This window comes from Patiria miniata, unplaced genomic scaffold (genome assembly GCF_015706575.1).
Source record: "Patiria miniata isolate m_02_andy unplaced genomic scaffold, ASM1570657v1 HiC_scaffold_9, whole genome shotgun sequence".
Taxonomy (NCBI): Eukaryota; Metazoa; Echinodermata; class Asteroidea; order Valvatida; family Asterinidae; genus Patiria; species Patiria miniata.
The window spans coordinates 17,247,139-17,271,895 of NW_024037076.1; the positions used below are offsets into that span (position 1 = coordinate 17,247,139).

General features: G+C 36.3%; 1 protein-coding gene across 3 annotated transcripts in view; it reads left to right on the forward strand.

The window, feature by feature from the left end:
• Positions 1–14,570: 14,570 nt before the first annotated feature.
• LOC119720732 (divergent protein kinase domain 1A-like) overlaps positions 14,571–24,757 on the forward strand; it is a 28,723-nt gene continuing 18,536 nt past the window's right edge. Inside the window, exon 1 of one of the 3 annotated variants that reach the window (XM_038190557.1) lies at positions 14,571–14,660. The gene's annotated coding sequence lies outside the window, so the exon portion shown is untranslated. Of the gene's footprint in view, positions 14,711–24,757 lie in introns of all 3 variants that reach the window. The other 2 variants (XM_038190555.1, XM_038190556.1) reach the window with 2 other exon arrangements.

Consider the following 24,757-nt stretch of genomic DNA (forward strand, 5'->3'; position numbering starts at 1 on the left):
TTTGTTGTTTTTCTTAATTGTTGAAAGCGATAAACGGTTAGTTGCTTCATTTCAGAGTGTTGTTTTAAAAGAACATGACAATGAAAAACGGTCAATAGTCCTGTCGACCATTTTTTGATTTAGGTTCGGCAATTAAGCAATGCACCTAGGAATGTTAATGCGTCCTCATGGGATCGAGTCATTGCCTGGGACCCTCACATTTCGTTCACACGACATAGTTTTCGAACTGGCTATTGAAGAGCCGCGCCGAACTCCAATTTCCTTCAAATATCTGCAACTTCTTCAAACGTATTACCATCCTGTATCCATTGTAAAAAGAAATGTCCTCCCTTGAAGTTTTCCAGCGCCATTTTTGCTTGCAACTCTTAAGCCCCACCAACTGAATCGCATGATAAGGGGGTCAGGGTCACGCCAGGAATCATCACACCACGCATTATGCCGAGGTAACACTTTTTCATGTAAAGCATGGTCCCCCTCCCATCCCCATTGCCCAGCACCGCAAAATGCACCACGGACTGTTCACTATGACACTGAAACAAAAAAACAGTCTGTATTCAATACTGACCGTTTTGCTGTTTGTCAAAGTTATTTGTGTAAAACTGTAAAACAAAAATCATTGATCGTTATGCTGTAATGAATTTTATTAAACTTATAAAACAGAGAAACCGTATTTATCTTGATACCGTTTAACCGTTTTACAAAACTGTAAAACGACAAAACGGTCAATGGTTTGTTTACTGTTTTTGTTTTGAGGAAATGCAAAACGGTAAAACGAAATAACGGTATGTCCCGGGATTGTTTTTCCACGCGATATGGGAGATACTTACCCAGCTAATAATAACCGGTAAAAACTGAATTCTTTATCTCTATATGTCTATAGTATCCTGTAATTTTCAGGCGACGTTTGCACTACTGTACAGGGTGAGTAAAAAAAACACCGAAACCCCGGAATGTCGGGACCACTATTTTAGTAAAGTTCTGCATGTAGCACTTTCAAAATCTAGGATATGAACGTTCAATTCATAAGCTTTCTTCTAGTACAAAAATCATTCAAATCACTCATGTAATGTTCAAGTTACTGAATTTTAAACACAACCACCGTTTTAAAGTTCTGTCCACGGATCACAAACAAAGTAAGTTTTCTTTGAGCAAAACGAAAACAAATCACAAAGGGATGTGTGTGAATTGTTTTCGTGTTTTGTTGCTGAAAGAATGCACACCCTTTAAAGCAAAAAAGTGTGACACCCGATCGAAATGCTCATTAGGCGCTGCCCTTTCCTATGGCATGTCAAACGTTGCAATATTCAATATTTTGCAATATATATGTTGAATATGTGTTTGTTATCTTTTACATTTATGTGCGATGTTCAATATAAGTGTGCGATGTTTTTCATTATTTGCGCGATGTTTAATATATTTGTGCGATGTTTTACAATATATGTGCGATGTTCAATATATGTGTGCGATGTTTTACATTTATATGCGATTTTCAATTTATATGTGCGATGTTTTTGATGATATATATGTGCAATGTTTTCAATATTATGTTCGATTTTTTGCATTAAATGTGCGATGTTTTTCGATACAATTGTGTGTGTTGTTTTACAATATATTTGCGATATTCTCAAATATGTGAGCAATGTTTTACACATATGTTTGACATTTCGAGCTATTTGTATTCGATGTTTCATCGGTATGTTTGCATTCGATCTTTTGCAATATGCATTTGATGTTTCCCTTTTCATTCGATGTTTCGTTAAGAGTCAAAGTCTGGTTACTAGACCGCGAAAGTCTGACTATTTTGCCTAAAGTCAGTGTATGAGACGTCAGGGGATCGCGTAAAGTGATTAGAGCCAGACCTAAACGGTAAAAACCGGAATTGTGGGTAATTCTTTAAGCATACGCAATGCGTTCATCATTGTTTGGGCAGTACCCCCAGCTGTGCCTGTACTACCCATACATCATCATTATATGCATTGAGGAGTGCATGACACATGGTCTGAGCTCCAAGGCCGATGTGCACCTTTCCCGTTTTTTACCTGATAATTTGTTAGCAAAAGCTGATGTAAAATTGGGCAAAATTAGATGTTTATGAAAAAAAAATCAAATTGTAAGGGGTTTACCTTGCATTTTTTTGTTGTTGCAAAATCGGGAAAAATCAGATGTTTCTGAAAAATTGCAGATTGTATGGGGTTAGATGTTTATGAAACATTTCAAATTGTAAGGGGTGAACATTGCATATTTTAGCAAAATTGGGCAAAATCAGATGTTTCCAAAAAAATTCAGATGTAAGGGATTAACCTTGCTTTTTTAGTGAAATTTTGCAAAGTTAGATGTTACGAAAAATTTCAAATTGAAAGGGGTTAACCTCGCATTTTTTAAAAGCGAAAATAAGGAAAAAATCAAATGTTTCTGGAAAATTGCAGATTGTAAGAGGTTAACCTTGCTTTTTGAATAAGATTGGGAAAAATTAGATGTTCATAAAAAAAATGCAAATTGTAAGGGGTTAACCTTCCTTTTTGTTTTTGCAAAATAGGACACAATCGGATGATTCTGGAAAATTGCAGATTGTTAGGGCTTAACCTTGTATTTCTAGCAAAATTGGGCAAAAAGAAATGTTTATGAAAAAAATTTAATTGTAAGAGGTGTACCTTGTATATTTAGTAAAATTTGGCAAAATCAGATTTGTATGAAAAATCTAAAATGGTAAGGGGTTAACCTTGCTTTTTTAGCAAAATTTGGAGCATATTTTACTAAAATTGGGCAAAATCAGATGCTTCTAAAAAATCCAGATGTAAAGTTTCCGCAAAAACAGCTGTTGAAAAAGAACTTTCTGAGGTCTATCGAGGGGACGATCCTTATTTCAACTCCCGGAGATTCGCTGACAGTCTCTTTTTTTTCTTTTTAAGAAAGTCGAAATAGCTGAAGAGGGAGGTGAGAATCTATATGTGCCCAGATACAAAGAGTAGAAATCTACGCGTCTGCCTTTTGAAAATACACAATTGCGGTGTTCATTGTTGCGTAATGATCCGCCTAGCACACGACTGTTTTGCACATTAGGCTGTGTTATGCAGCTTCCTAACAAACCAAACACACTGGGCTCATTATATCGACTTGTTTTTACCCATTAAGGTAAAGCAAATGGACCCAGTAATCTTCCTGGCGCGCGTTTGCTCACCTATAGAGACAACTGTTCTCAGTTTAAGAAAAATTCTAAGGTAACGAAATGGCCGAGTGGTTACGATTCGTCGTCCACGGTTAGCGGGGTCCCGGGTTCGAATCCCGCTGGTGTCTTTTTGGTTTTTAACGTATGAGTTCAATCATTTACTATAAGAGATTTAATTTCCCGTCGTAAAGTACCAACAGTACCTTAGCTTAATCGGTAAGCACTGCTGCTGGTACTGTCCGCGAGTTCCAGGTTGGCGCCTTCGTACAGGTTCAGGGCATGTGGTCCACTCGGAGGATCAGGGCTTAGGGGCCGCCCTGTTCCTCCCTTAGCTCTTTGCTTTTACATGGTGCCTTGCCTTCCGTGGTTATATGGATGGATAGGGAAGGAAGTGTGTATTGGTCGGGGACGCCGAGACCCCGGAAGAGAACTAAGGGATCGGCTGGGGCATTGTTATGGCTCAGACCGATCCCTGTAAGCTTGACTAGCACATAACTTTTTGATTTTTTTTACCCTCTATCTTTTATACTTTGGTTTAGTTTGATATCTACAGCTGCTCGGCAGGTCTACGGGTAGTATCAAAATTGAAACAAAGGTGTATGTCATAAATCAATGAATATTTCATAATTGACTATAATCAAAACGGAGTTTCGTTTGATCAATTTGACTATCATTATATAATGACGCGATTGCCAATTGACGTAAGTAACGCCATAAATTATACCGGGAAAGAATAAAGATGTACATTGTAATATAAATATTATTTATACATCTTTCAAATAACGTGTCTTTAATTGTGAGCATTCCAAACAATACAGTAATTCGCAATAGTAATATAATGGTATATGATAGCACGATCAATGCGTCTCTATTTAATTTAAAAAAATATAATTTAGGCCCCTATGTGTGAAATATTCTTTGATTGACTATGAGCATTCCATACGAATGAGTTAATTCGCAAAATATAGCAACAACAAAAGAGAAAGGAAAAAGAGAAAATTCCTTTACCCTAAAGACTGGAAAAATAATTTGTTTTAAAAAAGTCAAATGGGACACTTCATGTATTGATTTAACAGTTTGCAAGGGGTTAACCTTACATTTTAGCAAAATTGGGAAAAATCAGATGTTTCTGGAAAATTGCAGCTTGTAATTAGGGGTTAACCTTGCATTTTTAGTAAAAGTTAGATGTTTATGAAACATTTCAAATTGTAAGGGGTGAACCTTGCATTTTTTAGCGAAATTGGGCAAAATCGGATCTTTCTGGAAAATTTCAGATTGTAAGGGGTTAACCTTGCTTTTTTAGTGATATTTGGAAAAATAAGATGTGAATAAAAATGTCAGATTGTAAGGGGTTCACCTTCCACTTTTAGCAAAATTGGGAAAAATCAGATTTTGTATGAAAAATCAAAAATTGTAAGAGGTTAACCTTTGCCCAATTAGGGCAAAATCAGATGTTTCAGGAAAATTGCAGATTGAAAGGGGTTAACCTTGCATTTTAAGCAAAATTGGGCAAAATGAGATTTTTATGAAAAATCTCAAATTGTAAGGGGCGAACCTTGCATTATATTAGCAAAATTGGGCAAAATCAGATGTTTCTGAAAAAAAATTCCGATGTAAGGAATTAACCTTACTTTTTTCTTTAGTGAAATTTGTTAAAAATGAGATGTTTATGAAAAATTTCAAATTGTAAGGGGTTAAGATTGCATTTTTTTTTTTAGCAAAATAGGTCAAAATCAGATGTTTATGGAAAATTTCAAATTGTAAGGGTTAACCTTGCATTTAAGCAAAATTGGGCAAAATCAGGTGTTTATGAAAAATGTCAGATTGTAAGGGGTTCACCTTGCATTTTTAGCAAAATTGGGAAAAATCAGATTTGTATGAAAAATCAAAAATTGTAAGAGGTTAACCTTTGCCCAATTAGGGCTAAATCAGATGTTTCTGGAAAATTGCAGATATAAGATGTTAACCTTGCATTTTAAGCAAAATTGGGCAAAATGAGATTTTTATGAAAAATCTCAAATTGTAAGGGGCGAACCTTGCATTATATTAGCAAAATTGGGCAAAATCAGATTTGTCTGAAAAAAATGTAAGGAATTAACCTTACTTTTTTCTTTAGTGAAATTTGTTAAAAATGAGATGTTTATGAAAAATTTCAAATTGTAAGGGGTTAAGATTACATTTTTTTTTTAGCAAAATAGGTCAAAATCAGATGTTTATGGAAAATTTCAAATTGTAAGGGTTAACCTTGCATTTAAGCAAAATTGGGCAAAATCAGAAGTTTCTGGAAAATTTCAGATGTAAGGGATTATCCTTGCTTTTTTAGTGAAATTTGGCAAAGTTAGATGTTCATGAAAAATCTCAAATTGTAAGGGGTGAACCTTGTATTTTTAGCGAAATTGGGCAAAATCAGATCTTTCTGGAAAATTTCAGATTGTAAGGGGTTAACCTTGCTTTTTTAGTGATATTTGGCAAAATAAGATGTGAATAAAAAATGTCAGATTGTAAGGGGTTCACCTTCCACTTTTAGCAAAATTGGGAAAAATCAGATTTTGTATGAAAAATCAAAAATTGTAAGAGGTTAACCTTTGCCCAATTAGGGCAAAATCAGATGTTTCAGGAAAATTGCAGATTGAAAGGGGTTAACCTGGCATTTTTAGCAAAACTGGGCAATATCAGATTGTTATGAAAAATCTCAAATTGTAAGGGGTTCACCTTGCATTTTTAGCAAAATTGGGCAAAATCAGATGTTTCTGAAAAATTTCAGATGTAAGGGGGTTAACCTTGGTTCTTAGTAAAATTTGGAAAATTTTAATGTGCATTAAAAAGTTCAAATTTTTAGGGGTTAACCTTGCTTTTTTTAGCAAAATACGGCAAAACCAGGTGTTCATAAAAAATTTCAGATTGTAAAGGGTTCACTTTGCATTTTTTGCAAAATTGGGAAAAATCAGATTTGTATGCAAAATCAAAACATTGTAAGGGGTTAACCTTTGCCAAATTAGGGCAAAATCAGATGTTTCTGGAAAATTGCAGATTGAAAGGGGTTAACCTTGCATTTTAAGCAAAATTGGGCAAAATGAGATTTTTATGAATAATCTCAAATTGTAAGGGGTGAACCTTGCATATATTAGCAAAATTGGGCAAAATCAGATGTTTCTGAAAAAAATTCCGATGTAAGGAATTAACCTTACTTTTTTCTTTAGTGAAATTTGTTAAAAATTAGATGTTTATGAAAAATTTCAAATTGTAAGGGGTTAAGATTGCATTGTTTTTAGCAATATAGGGCAAAATCAGATGTTTATGGAAAATTTCAAATTGTAAGGGGTTAACCTTGCATTTTAGCAAAATTGGGCAAAATCAGATGTTTATGGAAAATGTCAGATGTAAGGGATTATCCTTGCTTTTTTAGTGAAATTTGGCAAAGTTAGATGTTTATGAAAAATGTCAAATTGTAAGGGGTTAACCTTGCATTTTTTAAGCGAAATTGGGGAAAAAATCTGATGTTTCTGGAAAATTGCAGACTGTAAGGGGTTAACTTTCTTTTTGAATAGGATTGGGAAAAATTAGATGTTTATGAAAAAATTCACATTGTAAGGGGTTAACCTTGCAATATCCTTTTTAGCAAAATAGGGCACAATCAGATGTTTCTAGAAAATTGCAGATTGTGAGGGTGAACCTTCTATATTTAGCAAAATTTGTCAAAATCAGATTTGTATGAAAAATCTAAAATTGTAAGGGATTAACCTTGCTTTTTTAGCAAAATTTGGTGCATATTTTACTAAAATTGGGCAAAATCAGATGCTTCTGAAAAATTCCAGATGTAAAATTGGCAAAATTAGATGTTTATGAAAAAAATCAAATTGTAAGGGGTTAACCTTGCATTTTTTTAGCAAAATCGGGAAAAATCAGATGTTTCTGGAAAATTGCAGATTGTATGGGGTTAGATGTTTATGAAACATTTCAAATTGTAAGGGGTGAACATTGCATATTTTAGCGAAATTGGGCAAAATCAGATGTTTCCGAAAATTTCAGATGTAAGGGATAAACCTTGCTTTTTTAGTGAAATTTTGCAAAGTTAGATGTAATGACAAATTTCAAATTGAAAGGGGTTATGGCCAAAAAAAAAAGTCTCCGGTTTCTGGTATGCGCGCGCGTCGCCGTAGCCGTGCGCGTCGACAAAATGAAAAAGTTTTTTTTTCAATACAAGATGATGTTTCAAAACCGCCAAACTCACTGGTTTGACTGGAATTCTGCTGCTGCACAATTTTAACGTGTTTTTAGAAGGGGTTATGATCGAGAATAAGATTTATGTGGCCTCTCTGGACTCCCATTATTTGCACTAAGTTTAGTCGGGCACCATTTGCAGTCATCAGCCGACATTTGAAGCCAAAAAAAAAAAAAAAAACAGGTAAAAAAAAATAAAAAGCCGCGTCGCCGCACCACTTTTGGGGCAAGCTCCATACCAGAAACCGGAGACTTTTTTTTTGGGCCTAACCTTACATTTTTTTAAAGCGAAAATGGGGAAAAAATCAAATGTTTCTGGAAAATTGCAGATTGTAAGGGGTTAACCTTGCTTTTTGAATAAGATTGGGAAAAATTAGATGTTCATGAAAAAAATTCAAATTGTAAGGGGTTAACCTTGTAGAATATTTTGACGGTACCGGTATAATATGAGGTCGGATGGGTTTAGGACTATTTACCGGTATGCGCCCATAGGGGGTGTTGGGGAGGGCGCTCTTTGGCACGCCCTCTCCAAAAACATGTTAAATGAATATTCTCTGGGACCATTAAACCAGAAAAGCACTGGTACGCTAGTTTTCAACAACAACAACAACAACAACCGAATGCTAAATTTTGGCAAACCTCGGGATGACCTGGGCTTTAGTGGTCAGAATTTAGAACGATGCTGTACATTGTTTACTAGGCATATGTCTACGCTGTCCTTCACAATATATTATTAAATGTCACATTGCTACTAAAGGCTTCAAATGCTTGTGTATTCGTCCGAATGTGACAAGTTATACTAAGCACAAGCGGCTCACAAACATATTTTTGTATCAAAAATACTTGTGAAAACCTCTTCACCAAATAGGTTACTTTCTGCCTCCAACTAAATCATACAATAATTCGTGCCCATAGGCCATGATTGCAGCGATCGCAAAGCCTCAAATCTCAAATCGGTGTTTTGAAGTTGCTGTCCTCGTGATTAAAACAATTTTTTTTCCTACGTACCTTCACTTTATTTATTTTATAAAACAAAAACTAATTTTTTTCCCTATCTGTTGGACGTTTACATCCTTTCGTAAAAAAGTATTTTTTTTTATCCAACTTGCACGTGCCCGGATCCTCAAAAAACACAAAAAAAACCAAAACCGGACCCTTTGAATTGCGCCCTCAATATTATGTATATATGCGGTATCTTAATGAATTTTAAAAAAATTGTGCCTTTATATGTGTCTGTAACATTTTCGAGCCCCCCCCCCCCCCCCAGTCTGAGAATAAAATTATTTATTAACAATCCATCAGCTGACATGTTCGGGCGCCTCTACCTGGGTCTGGGGGACAGGGTCTCCCACATCCCATTTTAAAGCATGTACTTGCATTTGTATGAATAAAAATGAACCAAGAGTATTTACTTGTACTTGTCAGCTTTTACTGGCTATGAACGCGGGGTTTTGGACAGCGGTGTTTACTTTTTAAAATGTTTCTTATTCCCTCTTCCTTTCCCCTTCCTTCTCCATTGTTCATTTTCTATTTTGCCGAAAGCACCATGATTTAGCCGACAAAACTGACAAGGGGGGGGGGGGGGTCCCCAGCGACACCCGTGCAGTGAAGAACACTGAAACCTGCAGTTGGGCCATAGAATATAGTGGCTCATTTAATCGTAATGAATTTATATTAATCTACAACTACAAGTTCACGTAACGGAGACATAGTAAAGGGCAAGACTGCTTTATCTCAAAATAGGTCCATGGAATGTAATGTGTTAATTGCAATTTGAAATTTTTTCATCTAATTTTGCCCAATTTTAAAAAACAAAGCAAGGTTAATCCATTACATCTGGATTTTTTCAGAAACATCTGATTTTGCCCAATTTTAGTAAAATATGCACCGAATTTTGCTAAAAAAGCGAGGTTAACCCCCTTACAATTTTAGATTTTCATACAAATCTGATTTTGCCAAATTTTGCTAAATATTCAAGGTACACCCCTTACAATTTTAATTTTTTCATAAACATTTCTTTTTGCCCAATTTTGCTAAAAAATTAATGGTTAATCCCTTACAATTTGAAATTTTTCATCAACATTAAAATTTTTCCCAACTTTGCTAAAAAAAAATGCAAGGTAAACCTCTAACAATTTGAATTTTTTCATGAACAACTAATTTTTCCCAATCTTATTCAAAAAGCAATCTGCAATTTTCTAAAAACATTTGATTTTTTTCCCCATTTTCGCTTAAAAAGGCAAGGTTAATCCCTTACATCTGAAATTTTTCAGAAGCATCTTATTTTGCCCAATCCGATTTTCTCCAATTCAGAAACATCTGATTTGCCAAATTTCGCTAAAATATGCAAGGTTCACCCCTAACAATATGAAATATTTCATAAACATCTAACCCCATACAATCTGCAATTTTCCAGAAACATCTGATTTTTCCCGATTTTGCTAAAAATGCAAGGTTAACGCCTTACAATTTGAATTTTTTCATAAACATCTAATTTTGCCCAATTTTACAAAAAAAGCAAGGTTAACCCCTTACAATCTGCAATTTTCCAGAAACATTTGATTTTTTCCCATTTTCGCTTTAAAAAATGCGAGGTTAACCCCTTTCAATTTGAAATTTTTCGTAACATCTAACTTTGCAAAATTTCACTAAAAAAGCAAGGTTAATCCCTTACATCTGAATTTTTTCGGAAACATCTGATTTTGCCTAATTTCGCTAAAATATGCAATGTTCACCCCTTACAATTTGAAATGTTTCATAAACATCTAACCCCATACAATCTTCAATTTTCCAGAAACATCTGATTTTTCCCGATTTTGCTTAAAAAAAAGGGCAAGATTAACCCCTTACAATTTGATTTTTTTCATAAACATCTAAATTTGCCCAATTTTACATCTGGAATTTTTCAGAAGCATCTGATTTTGCCCAATTTTAGTAAAATATGCACCAAATTTAGCTAAAAAAGCAAGGTTAATCCCTTACAATTTTAGATTTTTCATGCAAATCTGATTTTGACAAATTTTGCTAAATATAGAAGGTTCACCCTCACAATCTTCAATTTTCCAGAAACATCTGATTGTGCCCTATTTTGCTAAAAAGGAAAATGCAAGGTTAATCCCTTACAATTTTAGATTTTTCATACGAATCTGATTTTGACACATTTTGCTAAATATAGAAGGTTCACCCTCACAATCTGCAATTTTCCAGTAACATCTGATTGTGCCCTATATTGCTAAAAAGGAAAATGCAAGGTTAACCCCTTACAATGTGAATTTTTTCATAAACATCTAATTTTTGCCAATCTTATTCAAAAAGAAACTTAACCCCTTACAGTCTGCAATTTTCCAGAAACATCAGATTTTTCCCCCAATTTCGCTTAAAAAATGCAAGGTTAACCCCTTATCATTTGAAATTTTTCATAAACATCTAACTTTGCCAAATTTCACTAAAAAAGCAAGGATAATCCCTTACATCTGAAAAAAGTAAGGTTAATTCCTGCCCAATTTTGCTAAAAAAGCAAGGTTAACCCCTTTCAATCTGCAATTTTCCAGAAACATCTGATTTTGCCCTAATTGGGCAAAAATTAACCTCTTACAATTTTTGATTTTTCATACAAATCTAATTTTTCCCAATTTTGCTAAAAATGCAAGATGAACCCCTTACAATCTGACATTTTTCATACACCTGAATTTTGCCCTATTTTGCTAAAAAATGCAAGGTTCACCCCTTTACAATTTGACATTTTTCATAAACATTTAAATTTGCCCAATTTTACTAAAAAAGCAAGGTTAACCCCTTACAATTTGAAATTTTTCATTCACATCTTATTTTGCCAAATATCACTAAAAAAGCAAGGTTAACCCCTTACAATCTGAAATTTTCCAGAAAGATCTGATTTTGCCCAATTTCACTAAAAATACAAGGTTCGCCCCTTACAATTTGAGATTTTTCATATAAATCTGATATTGCCCAGTTATGCTAAAAATGCCAAGTTAACCCCTTGCAATCTTCAATTTACAAGAAACATCTGATTTTTCCCAATTTCGCTTAAAAAAGCAAGGTTAACCCCTATCAATCTGCAATTTTTAAGAAACATCTGATTTTGCCTTAATTTGGCAAGGTTAATCCCTTACAATTTTTGATTTTTCATACAAATCTGATTTTGTCCAATTTTGCTAAAACTGCAAAGTTAACCCCTTACCATCTGAATTTTTCCATAAACACCTGATTTTACCCTATTTTGCTAAAATGCAAGGTTAACCACTGACAATTTGAAATTTTTCATAAACATCTTATTTTGCCAAATTCTACTACAAAAGCAAGGTTAACCCCTTACAATCTGAAATTTTCCAGAAAGATCTGATTTTGCCCAATTTCGCTAAAAAGTGCAAGGTTCACCCCTTACAATTTGAAATGTTTCATAAACATCTAAATTTTACTAAAAATGCAAGGTTAACCCCTTACAAGCTGCAATTTTCCAGAAACATCTGATTTTTCCCAATTTTGCTAAAAATGTAAGGCTAACTCCTTGCAAACTGTTAAATCAATACATGAAGTGTCCCATTTGACTTTTTTAAAACAAATTATTTTTCCAGTTTTTAGGGTAAAGGATTTTTTTCTTTTTCCTTTCTCTTTTGTTGTTGCTATATTGTGCGAATTAACTCATTCGTATGGAATGCTCATAGTCAATCAAAGAATATTTCACACATAGGGGCCTAAATTATATTATTTAAATTTAATAGAGACGCAATGATCGTGCTATCATATACCATTCTATTACTATTGCGAATTACTGTATTGTTTGGAATGCTCACAATTAAAGACACGTTATTTGAAAGATGTATAAATAATATTTATATTACAATGTACATCTTTATTCTTTCCCGGTATAATTTATGGCGTTTCTTACGTCAATTGGCAATCGCGTCATTATATAATGATAGTCAAATTGATCAAACGAAACTCCGTTTTGATTATAGTCAATTATGAAATATTCATTGATTTATGACATACACCTTTGTTTCAATTTTGATACTACCCGTAGACCTGCCGAGCAGCTGTAGATATCAAACTAAACCAAAGTATAAAAGATAGAGGGTAAAAAAAAATCAAAAAGTTATGTGCTAGTCAAGCTTTCAGGGATCGGTCTGAGCCATAACAATGCCCCAGCCGATCCCTTAGTTCTCTTCCGGGGTCTCGGCGTCCCCGACCAATACACACTTCCTTCCCTATCCATCCATATAACCCCGGAGGGCCAGGCACCATGTAAAAGCAAAGAGCTAAGGGAGGAACAGGGCGGCCCCTAAGCCCTGATCCTCCGAGTGGACCACATGCCCTGAACCTGTACGAAGGCGCCAACCTGGAACTCGCGGACAGTCCCAGCAGCAGTGCTTACCGATTAAGCTAAGGTACTGTTGGTACTTTACGACGGGAAATTAAATCTCTTATAGTAAATGATTGAACTAATACGTTAAAAACCAAAAAGACACCAGCGGGATTCGAACCCGGGACCCCGCTAACCGTGGACGACGAATCGTAACCACTCGGCCATTTCGTTACCTTAGAATTTTTCTTAAACTGAGAAAAGTTGTCTTTATAGGTGAGCAAACGCGCCAGGAAGATTACTGGGTCCATTTGCTTTACCTTAATGGGTAAAAACAAGTCGATACAATGAGCCCAGTGTGTTTGGTTTGTTAGGAAGCTGCATAACACAGCCTAATGTGCAAAACAGTCGTGTGCTAGGCGGATCATTACGCAACAATGAACACCGCAATTGTGTATTTTCAAAAGACAGACGCGTAGATTTCTACTCTTTGTATCTGGGCACATATAGATTCTCACCTCCCTCTTCAGCTATTTCGACTTTCTTAAAAAGAAAAATAGAGACTGTCAGCGAATCTCCGGGAGTTGAAATAAGGATCGTCCCCTCGATAGACCTCAGACTCAGTAAAGTTCAACATTGGGCTCTTTTTCAACAGCTGTTTTTGCGGAAACTTTACATCTGGATTTTTTAGAAGCATCTGATTTTGCCCAATTTTAGTAAAATATGCTCCAAATTTTGCTAAAAAAAGGTTAACCCGTTACCATTTTAGATTTTTCATACAAATCTGATTTTGCCAAATTTTACTAAATATACAAGGTACACCTCTTACAATTTAAAAATTTTCATAAACATTTCTTTTTGCCCAATTTTGCTAGAAATACAAGGTTAAGCCCTAACAATCTGCAATTTTCCAGAATCATCTGATTGTGTCCTATTTTGCTAAAAAAAATGCAAGGTTAACCCCTTACAATTTGAATTTTTTTTCATGAACATCTAATTTTTCCCAATCTTATTCAAAAAGCAAGGTTAACCCCTTACAATCTGCAATTTTCTAGAAACATTTGATTTTTTTCCCATTTTCGCTTTAAAAAAATGCGAGGTTAACCCCTGTCAATTTGAAAATTTTCGTAACATCTAACTTTGCAAAATTTCACAAAAAAAGCAAGGTTAATCCCTTACATCTGAAATTTTTCGGAAACATCTGATTTTGCCAAATTTCGCTAAAATATGCAATGTTCACCCCTTACAATTTGAAATGTTTCATAAACATCTAACCCCATACAATCTGCAATTTTCCAGAAACATCTGATTTTCCCCGATTTTGCTAAAAAAAATGCAAGGTAAACCCCTTACAATTTGATTTTTTTTCATTAACCGGACCATTTTTCGGGGGGGGGGGACGTGAATTAAAGGGGCCTAGGTTCGCGTCATCCATCCGCGGTCCGCGCCGTCACCCTGCCTGCGTAAAAGCAAAAGTAAAAATAAAAATGGAAGGGGGGGGGTATACGTGACACCATCTGACAATATATATATATATACAAAAAAGGGACACTCTAAAAAAAAACACCATTTTTTTTAAGAGTGCCCCTTTTTTTACGGGTGCCCTATTTTTCATGACTTTTTGAACGAGTGTATTATTGTCACAAGGGCATTCGTGAAAAGGCACTCGTTACGAAATAATTATTTAATTATTTATTTAATTATTTCTCGCTGGTTTCTGTTCGGAGCAGTAAATTCCAGGCCCCCTGCGCTACTAGCTGTGCACGCGCGCGGGAAAACCCTCAACTGAGGCTAGCTAGGCTTGAATGGTTTTTATTATTAGATGTCTATGGAACGGAATAATAAGGCTGTTTGTTGTGATAACGCCCTCTCTCGTCAAGTGATGGCGTATAATTACGTATCCGAACAACATTACCATACAAACAACGTCTTGACCGTACCGAAGATAAGGTAAGACGAGAAACTCCCAACTTCAGTCATGTCGATCGTGTGTAAGTCATGTAAGTTGTTTTTAAGACCATTTTCTGCTTTGTAACTACCACATTAAGGGTCCAGAGAAAACAACAACGAAGATTATCTGTATTGTCATGATTGTTTATTAACGTAGACTCGTACTTCGTAGTGAGTGGTCGCCAACGCGGCCAAGCTCACTGAGCTTGGGCTGATCAGCTGACATTGGCTGATGACATGGATGAGGCTGTTGTCATGGTTGTGCGCTTTCTTGCAAATCACGCAATCTCATTCTTAAGTTAAGAATGAGCGCTCATTCTTAAGAACGAGCGCACATTCTTAAGAATGAGCACGCAATCTGAAGAATGAGCGCTCATTCTTAAGATTGCGTGGGAATATCACGTGCGCAATTTATGAATTTTGCGCAATCTTAACAAACATTGGCATTGCACGGCATAATTATGTTAATGAAATGTATAGCGGTTAAAGGGGGAAATAATTCATATAACGAGGAAGGAAAATGATCTATGCTTCTATACTCGTATAACTACGATAATTTGAATCAAATTAAACCTGTTATTACGGTAATGCTTTTTTCTGCCCACTATCATGGGAGGTTTTGTAATAACGGAGGAATGGGAACTAGTCTGGGAAGTGCTTTGTTTAGACAAGTAACAAGTCCCTGTATGTATCATATGCATGTCACAGAGAAAACGATGTCCAGAAGCTGCCAAAATTGCTTTTTTTTAACTAAATACAATCCAGCTCTTCGGCATGGTGGGGGTGTGAACAATATCAATTTAAGTGGCAAATAGCAGTAGCGATATGGGATGTCGCAGTATTCATTCTCATTCTTCACATTCTTCATTTTTAGGCCCCCCCCCCCCCCCCCCCCCCCCCCCGCTTTTGTTATCCCCAAAATCAGAATTATTTCCACTACACTATTATTATGTCTCTTATTTTTTCCTGGTCCCCCGAATACGTGTATACATACTTTCATATGCATATGCCCACTCTACTTTTCATCGTTAAATCTTTTCCTAGGTAAGGGACCTTGCGTTGCAACAGTATAATTGTTAAGAATCAGTGAACAAGGATGCAGCTAGACTTGCCAAGCGCAGCTGGTGCTCGGCAGTGACAAGACCGTTATCTTGCGTATTCTTAAGAATGTTCGCTCAATCTGGAAGAGGTTTTTTTTGCGAAGATTGCGCAAGGATCCGGTTGCGCAATCATAAGAATGTGCATCTCACGCAAATCACAAGAAAGCGCACAACAAGCGCAAATCACAAGAAAGCGCACAACAAGCGCAAATCACAAGAAAGCGCACAACAAGCGCAAATCACAAGAAAGCGCACAACAAGCGCAAATCACAAGAAAGCGCACAACAAGGCCATCAGATCAGACTCAGTCAGTCAGCAGCATGGTCGGCTGCATGTGCGAAATAGGTGATCTCGTGCTCAGGACGCGTACCGGACGGGACGCTGTATTTATTTAGCGGAAAATGTACTTCATCACATTCCCCGATCGGAATAGAGATTGCTCACTAACCTTCCCGGGAAAGAATGTTGCAAACTGACGCCACTTTTTTCTAAATATATCTAGGGCCTAAGCGGGCGGGTACGCTAAACATTTTTTTTTTTTTACTGCGCCTAATTAATACAGTCGTTTTCCTAGTTCCGGATTTGTCCTAGTTCCGGATAGCTTAAAATAAAAACCTACCTCTTTTGGATTAGTCTCCAATAATTTTTTTTTGACGATGTTCATTTTGAAAAGGAAAATCCTTGATACACAAAGATTTTTTTTCCGATAAAATGTTTAGAAGAGGAATTTTGGCCAGATTTCCGACTGGCATTTCAACATGTTTGGACGGTTTGTAGAAAAATCGCGGGAGCTGTGAATCGACAAATTTTCTCCTCGGTCCATCACTCGTACTGTATGATTTCGAATATTTTGTTCATACACTACAGTTGTATAAACTCTTCCATTGTCTGCTTGTTGAATCAAAATAAGTTGTAAAGTCTCTAATTTTTTTAAATTCGCCAACGAATGACCGTATGCTTTTGCCTAGTTCCGGATAGCGCGTGCACTTACGACCCAACTATACGCACGTTAATCGATTTTGTGTGACGTATTCTGTGCTGGGTCAAAGATTTTCGGTCCGTGCGTTAAGTTCGGGCTGTTGTTCTGCAGACGAAAGTTTCAAAATCATTTACGTTTTTTTCTCTTAATAAAATTTGCTGGAATTCTCTTGAATGAACTATTTTGGAAAATGAAATAATACTTGATCAGAAACTTTGCTTGATTCGGTTGGTTCTGGCTGAAAAAAAGAAGATTTTCTTGGGTGATTTTGTTTTCGCGTGAAGCAGTTTTAAACGATTCGGTACTGATTGAACCGATCCGGAATTAGGAAAAGTGACATCGGTACTTTTGACGTCATAAAATCAAAATAAAAAGAGCTTAAATATTGAAAATTATTTCCTGTTCTCTCCATCACTCAAGGTAAACTTTTTAATCAATGTCACTTGAATTTGTGGAGTATTGTAGTTTAGCCAAAAGCAGCCTGAATGATGTTAGCTATCCGGAACTAGGAAAACGACTGTAGTACTACTAGTGTGTTTCTTGACAACAATGGGGATATTTTTAGTTTCGTTGCAACAAAATTGGCAATTATTTGTTTTTCTTAATATTGCCCATCATCTGGCCCACATTTTTACATGAAAAAAAAAATTAATTAAAAGAAAAATAAGCAATTTAAATAAACAATAGTGACATTGACATACATGTACCGATAGGGCAATAATAAAATGGCACAAAATTAAGGTCCAGTAAAAGATATAAAATATATACATAAAAAAGTCTAAAATTTTAGGAGAGGAGAAGAGGACGCCCCCCAAAAAAATAATTCATAACTATTATTAGAAATAGAATAGTTGACTCATCCTTATTTAAAAAAAACCCCAACAATTAGGCCTATTATGGAAACCTTTAAATTATAACAACATTACTATTAATGCAAAATAGGTAAGTCAACCAATTTCTGACAGTGTGCTCAGAAACAAATGAGAAAAGGGAAAAATTGACCTTGTTATTAGGCAAAAAAAAAAAGAGTTGTGCTTCTGATTACATGGCGTTTGAAAATAGGGTACATGTAGACCTAAATGTAGGTAGGGAAATGTTTCTTTTTTTCATGTTTTTTTGCATTTTTGTGTGTGCGATAATTCATATGGAGGTGTCTGTGTGTAGTCCAGGGTACTAATTAATAGATGGCTTTTGGAGTTTTTTTCCCTAATTCCCCCCCCCCCCCCCTAATTAGGGTAGGGGCTGTCGAAATACATTGTAGGGTACATGTAGGTATCCGGTAGGGTAAACAGAAGCAGAACTATTGGGTTTTTTTTGCCTTATTACATGTATTAATTATAACGAGGAAAGCATTTTGGATCGTGTTCCCTGCATTTGCCACTCTAAACGGATAACTTTATGGGTGAGCCATGGGAGGTGGATTTCAAAGCAGGTCTTATGCTAATTTTTGCTTTTTAGGCATTCCTGTATTATTCGTGATTGCACTGATAAAAAAAGTACATGTGTAGGCTGATTCACTGGATATGTAGGAAATTACAAGGCCATAGATGAAATGAAGGATAAGGCTCATGTGGACGGATATTTTTGCATCAATACTATAGGCCTATATTCTTGTTATGATTAATCCAGCCCTTTTTCCATTTATATTACTTACAGTTCTGTGTAGAATTGTTATCATTCAACATTCATAAATACCTCAGACAGTTTAGCCATTCCTATTGGTCGAGAGCCCGTCACGTGGCCGGTATTAAACGGACGATAAAGACATGGCTAGCTGGTCTTAAACACTTTTCCAGTGTCACAATAAAATGTGGACTCCTAAAAATCCAGTGCCTCTTATCGTTTCATTGGTTGAACGTTCACAATCCTCACGTAGGCATGCGCAACACTACCAGGGAGTTAGAATTTTATAGTTCTAAATTCAAAACGCAACGCGCCAGGTGCGTTCTGCGCGACATCGCATAGAACATGATACGCGCGCGTCAATCTCCATAAAAGGGTTGTTTTCATCTTACTTGCCAGCTGAACACTCCATTATTTTGCAGGAGGGATGATTCAAAAAGCATAAAGTGAATTTGTTGAACAAAATCGGGATGTTTTGAACGAATTATAAGATTTTTTTTTACCGAAAAGGTATTTATGAATGGGAATAAATATGTACTCCGTCGGTATTTATCACTCTGTTTAATACCACTTAGAGTCTGGGTGCTGATAATTACCCTCGCCTCCGGCTCGGGTAATTATCAGCACCCAGACTCTAAGTGGTATTAAACAGAGTGATAAAAACCTCCGGAGCACACATTTATTCCCTTATTAAAGCAACCTATTTTTATTTATGAAATTAGGATACAACTTGATACAAAGGCCTATTCCTAATATGGACAAAAAATTGACAAATACAAATGTATCTGTCCCTGTTATGAACATGACGTCTTGAAGATGTGTACACCCTATAGTTTAAAAATACCGAGAGGTTTAACCTAAAAGATTGGCAAGTGGCAATCCCTCAATGGATAGGAACAACATTAGAAACAACATTTGGGATAATTCGTGTATTTCATTTACTGCTTCCCAACACTTAAAAATGAAATGTCTGACATGTCCATGTTAAACATACATTGTCAGCCTGGTTATTACTTGGGTCAATTTTGGTCAAGCCCTCCATTGGTTTGTACACAGTATGCCAGGAGGTGAGATACAAACATTTTGACCATTGGTGACCTCTCGCTGTATGAAAAGTGAAATTTACTGTTAATCGGCGAGGGCTCCGTCACGTTTTTTATCACGTACATGTATGTAGGTGATGAACTTGATTACGTTTTAATGTAACGTCCGTAATGTTCAACAAAAACATTGTGTACAATGTACACATGTACATGTATGTATCCAATAACATCAAAGTACCGGTAGGCCTACCTTTTTGCAAAATGCCATTGTGTGTTTGTGTTTTTGTGGAGTGATTACCGTAGCTACCATGACATACATGTAACTTTCTTAAATTCTAGCAAGAAACTTTCAGAGACTTCATCATTGCATACTGAAAATCAAAAATCTATTGTCTTAAATTCCAATGGTCGTTTACACAGCTTATAAATACTTCATTTAGCTAACATTATTAAGTAATTCAGCTAAGTTCTGCATACATACATTGACAATGTCAATGTCATGTTGTTCATTTGTGTTGTGCACACTTGTATGGAAAGAAATGCATACTATACAGGTTACTACTCAGAAGTATTTGTAGCTTTAGGGGTGGTTAGGGTGTAAGGCTCACGCTAGAGCTGTGCCAAACGTATAAATTTGCGTTAACTGCGAGTATTTTATTTTGTTGTTTCAAATTGGTTTTAGCTAAGAATGTATAATGCCTGTAATAATGGAATCCCTGCTTTGTTTTGTTTGCATACTATTGATGCAATAGGAATGCACAAGTTGTAAGAAGTACACGTACATGTATTCTTAAAGGTTAGATCTTACATAAATTGGAAATTACATGTGACACATGCACATGTACATGTATGCATGTACCAATACTATGTCTGTTCATGTACAATGTACATGTAGTTTGTGTGTTTGTGCACGGTTAATTATTAAAGCCCATCTGTCATGTCTGTGCACTAGCAAGGGGAAATATCAATTACTCACAAATTTTCCAGACATGGAGAAAATGTGCCAATTACAGTGTGCACAGTGCAGTGTGTGCAAGGTGAATAAGGTTTCAATTTGACTGTGGGACCACAGTACGCACACTGGCATGACTGGTAATCACACTAATTGGCCAATTCAATGTCAGTCTAGGACACAAACCTGCTGTGTCAACAGAACATACATAGGCCCTACTATGTACATGTACAGTTCATGCATCGATTTGAAGAGTTCTTAGGCCAAAAAAAATAATAAGTCGGTCTCTGGTCAGCGCGTGCGTCGATTTTAATCATGCGCGTCGATCTTTTTTTTCCCAAAATGTTCCGCGGTAGCTCCAACAGCGCCCTCTATTTCCGCACCTCCTCAATTTGTTTTACCAAAGAACACCAAGGAAAGGGAAATTGCACCAAGGAAAGTGATCGAAAGCACCAAGGCAAATTATGGAGGACACCAATGTACATGAGGACACCAATGTACATGAGGACACCAAAAAAGCAAAATAGTACCCCACCTTGTCTGTACAATCCAAGCTTGAAGAAGAAAAAAAAAGCCAAAAAAAAAGAAAAAAAAAGCCGCGTCGCCGCATCAATTCTGGAACTTTGGTCTGACCAGAGACCGAATATATATTTTTTTTGGCCTTGCATCTAGGCCTACCATACATATACGGTACATACATACATGTACTTACATGTACATGTAGCCAAAAAACGGCTAAATGAAACAGCTCCTGTAAAAGTCTACAATAAAGGACTATACAATGTACCGGTACACGTATGCATGTCAAATGTATTGAACCGATACCTGTACAATGTACCGGGGTACAGGCACCGGTATGTATAAACTCATACTAACACTAACGGACAACAAACATGTACATGTATGGTGCTTTTCATGCGATACATGCATGAAATTTTAAAAAAGGCACCCACAACAGCCGATGGCATAAAAAAAGGGCACCACTTCTTTCTAAAAAGGGCACCACTTCTTTTAAAAAAGGGCACTTGTTCAGAAAAAAAAGGAAGGGCACTTCTTAAAAAAAGGGCACTCTTTACAAATTATTAGGGGGGGGGGGTAAGCACTGGTGAAAAAAGGGCATTTGAAAGGAAAAGGGCAGTCGTTATAAAATATTGGGGGAGGGTAAATAATCCCCCCCCCCACCCCCACCCTACATGTACTACATGTGTACCGGTACTGGTATATTTCGAGTCTCTCACAGCACAGCTACCGACAGCAAATCTTACAATATTCTAAAAGAAAAGATAATGAACACAATCCACCACGCTTATTATAGCATCGGTGATATTAAACTATGGATCATGTTATTGTACTTGCATGAAGGATCAATGCATATTTCCATGGCAACGAGATTGGGTGGGTGACTGTTTTAATACCTTTGGAGTCTCTCACAGCACAGCTACCGACAGCAAATCTTACAATATTCTAAAAGAAAAGATAATGAACACAATCCACCACGCTTATTATAGCATCGGTGATATTAAACTATGGATCATGTTATTGTACTTACACGAAGGATCAATGCATATTTCCATGGCAACGAAATTGGGTGGGTGACTGTTTTAATACCTTTGGTAAAATGCAGTGTGAGGTGGAAGTACGTTGTTATCTACATCATACATGTGTTTGTTAAAGGGAATATACATCATTTGCTTTTGCTGTGATTTTCAGAAATGGATGGAATTGGGGGGGGTTGGAAATATATAGCAAATATAGTTACACTGACTTTTTTTTAGGTTTTGGGTTCGAAAATGCTATAAAAACCAAGAAAAACGATCATTTTCCTGTAGTCTGGTTCCCTGACTCCATATAAGAAGAAACAGAGCAGTTTACATACATTGGGGAATTGTAAGGTCAGGGAACCAGTCTAGCTGGCTCGTACCCGTTCATAGGTTTGTAATCGATTGCAAACAAGTGCGATGGTCAATTGGGGCCAGTATTTGAAAAAAAAGCCAGTTTTTTCCAACGCTGATCGGCCGATCAGCGTTGGAAATTGATACAAAAATATCACTTTTCTTGAAAATGACAGTATACCAGGTGCCATGATTTTACAGGATGTTTTACACTGTCATTCACTAACAGTCCAGCAAGGTATTTCAAAATGATTTGGTAGTTTTATTTTTTGATGTTTGCAAATGTTGTATTTTCCCTTTAAAGGGAAGATAGCATGGTCCAGGTTCAATGCCCGCATGGGAGTGCCGCAGAATATTCTTCTCCGGTTTTTATCCCGCGTCTGAAACTGTAATTTTCGTAATTGTGTCCTCTCTACAAGTTTCTACCAAGGTTCATCGTATAGGCTGAATTCCTACATGTGTAAGCGTAGCCAGGAACTACTACGGATTTTGAAGTTGAAATAAGTTTGTGTTTATTCCTTCTGTCATTTTAACAAAAACATGAAATTCTGGTCGTCAAAACAAAGAAAAGCAATTTATGTCATCGTGTTGATTAAACTTTGAGGCCTATGGAAATAAAAAAATCATATAGCTAAGGCCAAAAAAAAAAGTCTCCGGTTTCTGGTATGGAGCTTGTCCAAAAAGTGGTGCGGCGACGCGGCTTTTTTTTTTTTTTTACCTGACTTTTTTGCTTCAAATGTCGACTGATGACTGCAAATGGTGCCCGACTAAACTAAGTGCAAATATATGGGAGTCCAGAGAGGCCACATAAAGCTTATTCTCGATCATAACCCCATCTAGAAACACGTTAGAATTGTGCAGCAGCAGGATTCCAGTCAAACCAGTGAGTTTGGCGGTTTTGAGACATCATCTTTCATTAAAAAAAAACTTTTTCATTTTGCCGACGCGCATGGCTACGGCGACGCGCGCGCATACCAGAAACCGGAGACTTTTTTTTTGGGCCTAATTGGCCAATCCGATAAATGTCAGTTTAATTTAATGTAATGCACAGACATATAAACTCATGGACGGCGAGTTGTGCGCGTAAAACCGTGATTTTAAAAAGTATGGGAAAAACGCTTGACAGCGGGCGTAATCGCGTGACGCGCGTTCATTGCAGATACGCGCTTAGTACTGTACATACCGGTACATTTACATTCCGAACATTACTTTTTGAGTTAAAAAAGGCTGTTTTACTCACAATACGATTGAAAAAAGTTTTGCATGTTATTGTTTTTTAATCTACCTAAATCATATTAATTACGCAAGAGATTTTTTTTTACAATCGAAAAATAACTTCATAGAATTTTTTTAATGGAACAGTTTGGGTGTGTGTAAACTCCCTATACCGAGAGGTGAATTTGCCCATACATGTAGTTTGGATTTTAGTCGGGCGCCGCAAAATCACGGAATGTGCGTGTAGTTTTGAATAGGACCAGGCGGTCTATGCATTTAAAGGCCCTTACCGGTTGTTTTAACTTCACATAAAAAAAAAAATTTGGGAGATTTCAAATGTGAACTCTTCACATTATTAGAGCTGCATGTGGCTTGAATGGAGATTTCTTTACATGAGCCTCAGTAGCCATTCTTTGAAGTCAGTTGTACTTCCATAATGATCGTAAATGTAGGTGTGCATTATGGCATTGTTAATATGACAACAATATCGGCAGACAAGATGAACCAACTTTGGTTTCATAATACATTGTATATTGTTTTGCATTGTTACAACAAAGGAATACATTTGATTTGAGCCAGGTAATTATCTTGTAACGGAAAGTGTAGTGACTTGTAGCCAGTCTAGTGCTAATGTACCTTATTGTATTCTTATGTTATGAATGAAATGTAGTATGCGATTGGTTCTCAAAGGCGCAAAGGGTAGTACAGTGCTTTTTTTTAGTGTACATGTACAATGTATTCCCCTTGTAATCACACATGGACCACAATGTTTTGAAGCCACAGGCGATTTGAAACAGAACTGATAATCTCAACTGTCTGTCACCCAAGTGAAAGATGATGTGCATCGGTGTTCACCATGTTCACAGTACAAATTTCTGCTGTTATTTCGCAGCGTCTGGAGCAATTCATTTTACATGTAGATCCCTCTTGATATAACTTGCAACCAGTTTTTGAGTTGTGGATCTGGGTCACGTTGCCTTTAGCTCAGACTGAAATTACATCAGCGTAAAAAAACAAAACAAATTAGTTCAAGCATAGCATCAACACAACAGATGTTATAATTATAGTATAATTATAGGCCTACTTATACAAATAGTAAACATATAAAACCTTTCACTTTCACTTAATCTCTGAAGCTGAGCACTAATGAAGAATCAGCTCAGTGGATGTTACAATTTTCCAGAAAACACTGCAAATACCATCACCAAGCAGCACAACGTTTTTGATCCCAAAATACGATTTTGTCGATAGCGCTCTTGTTCCAAAAACATGAGTCAATTAATTGATCGTTGG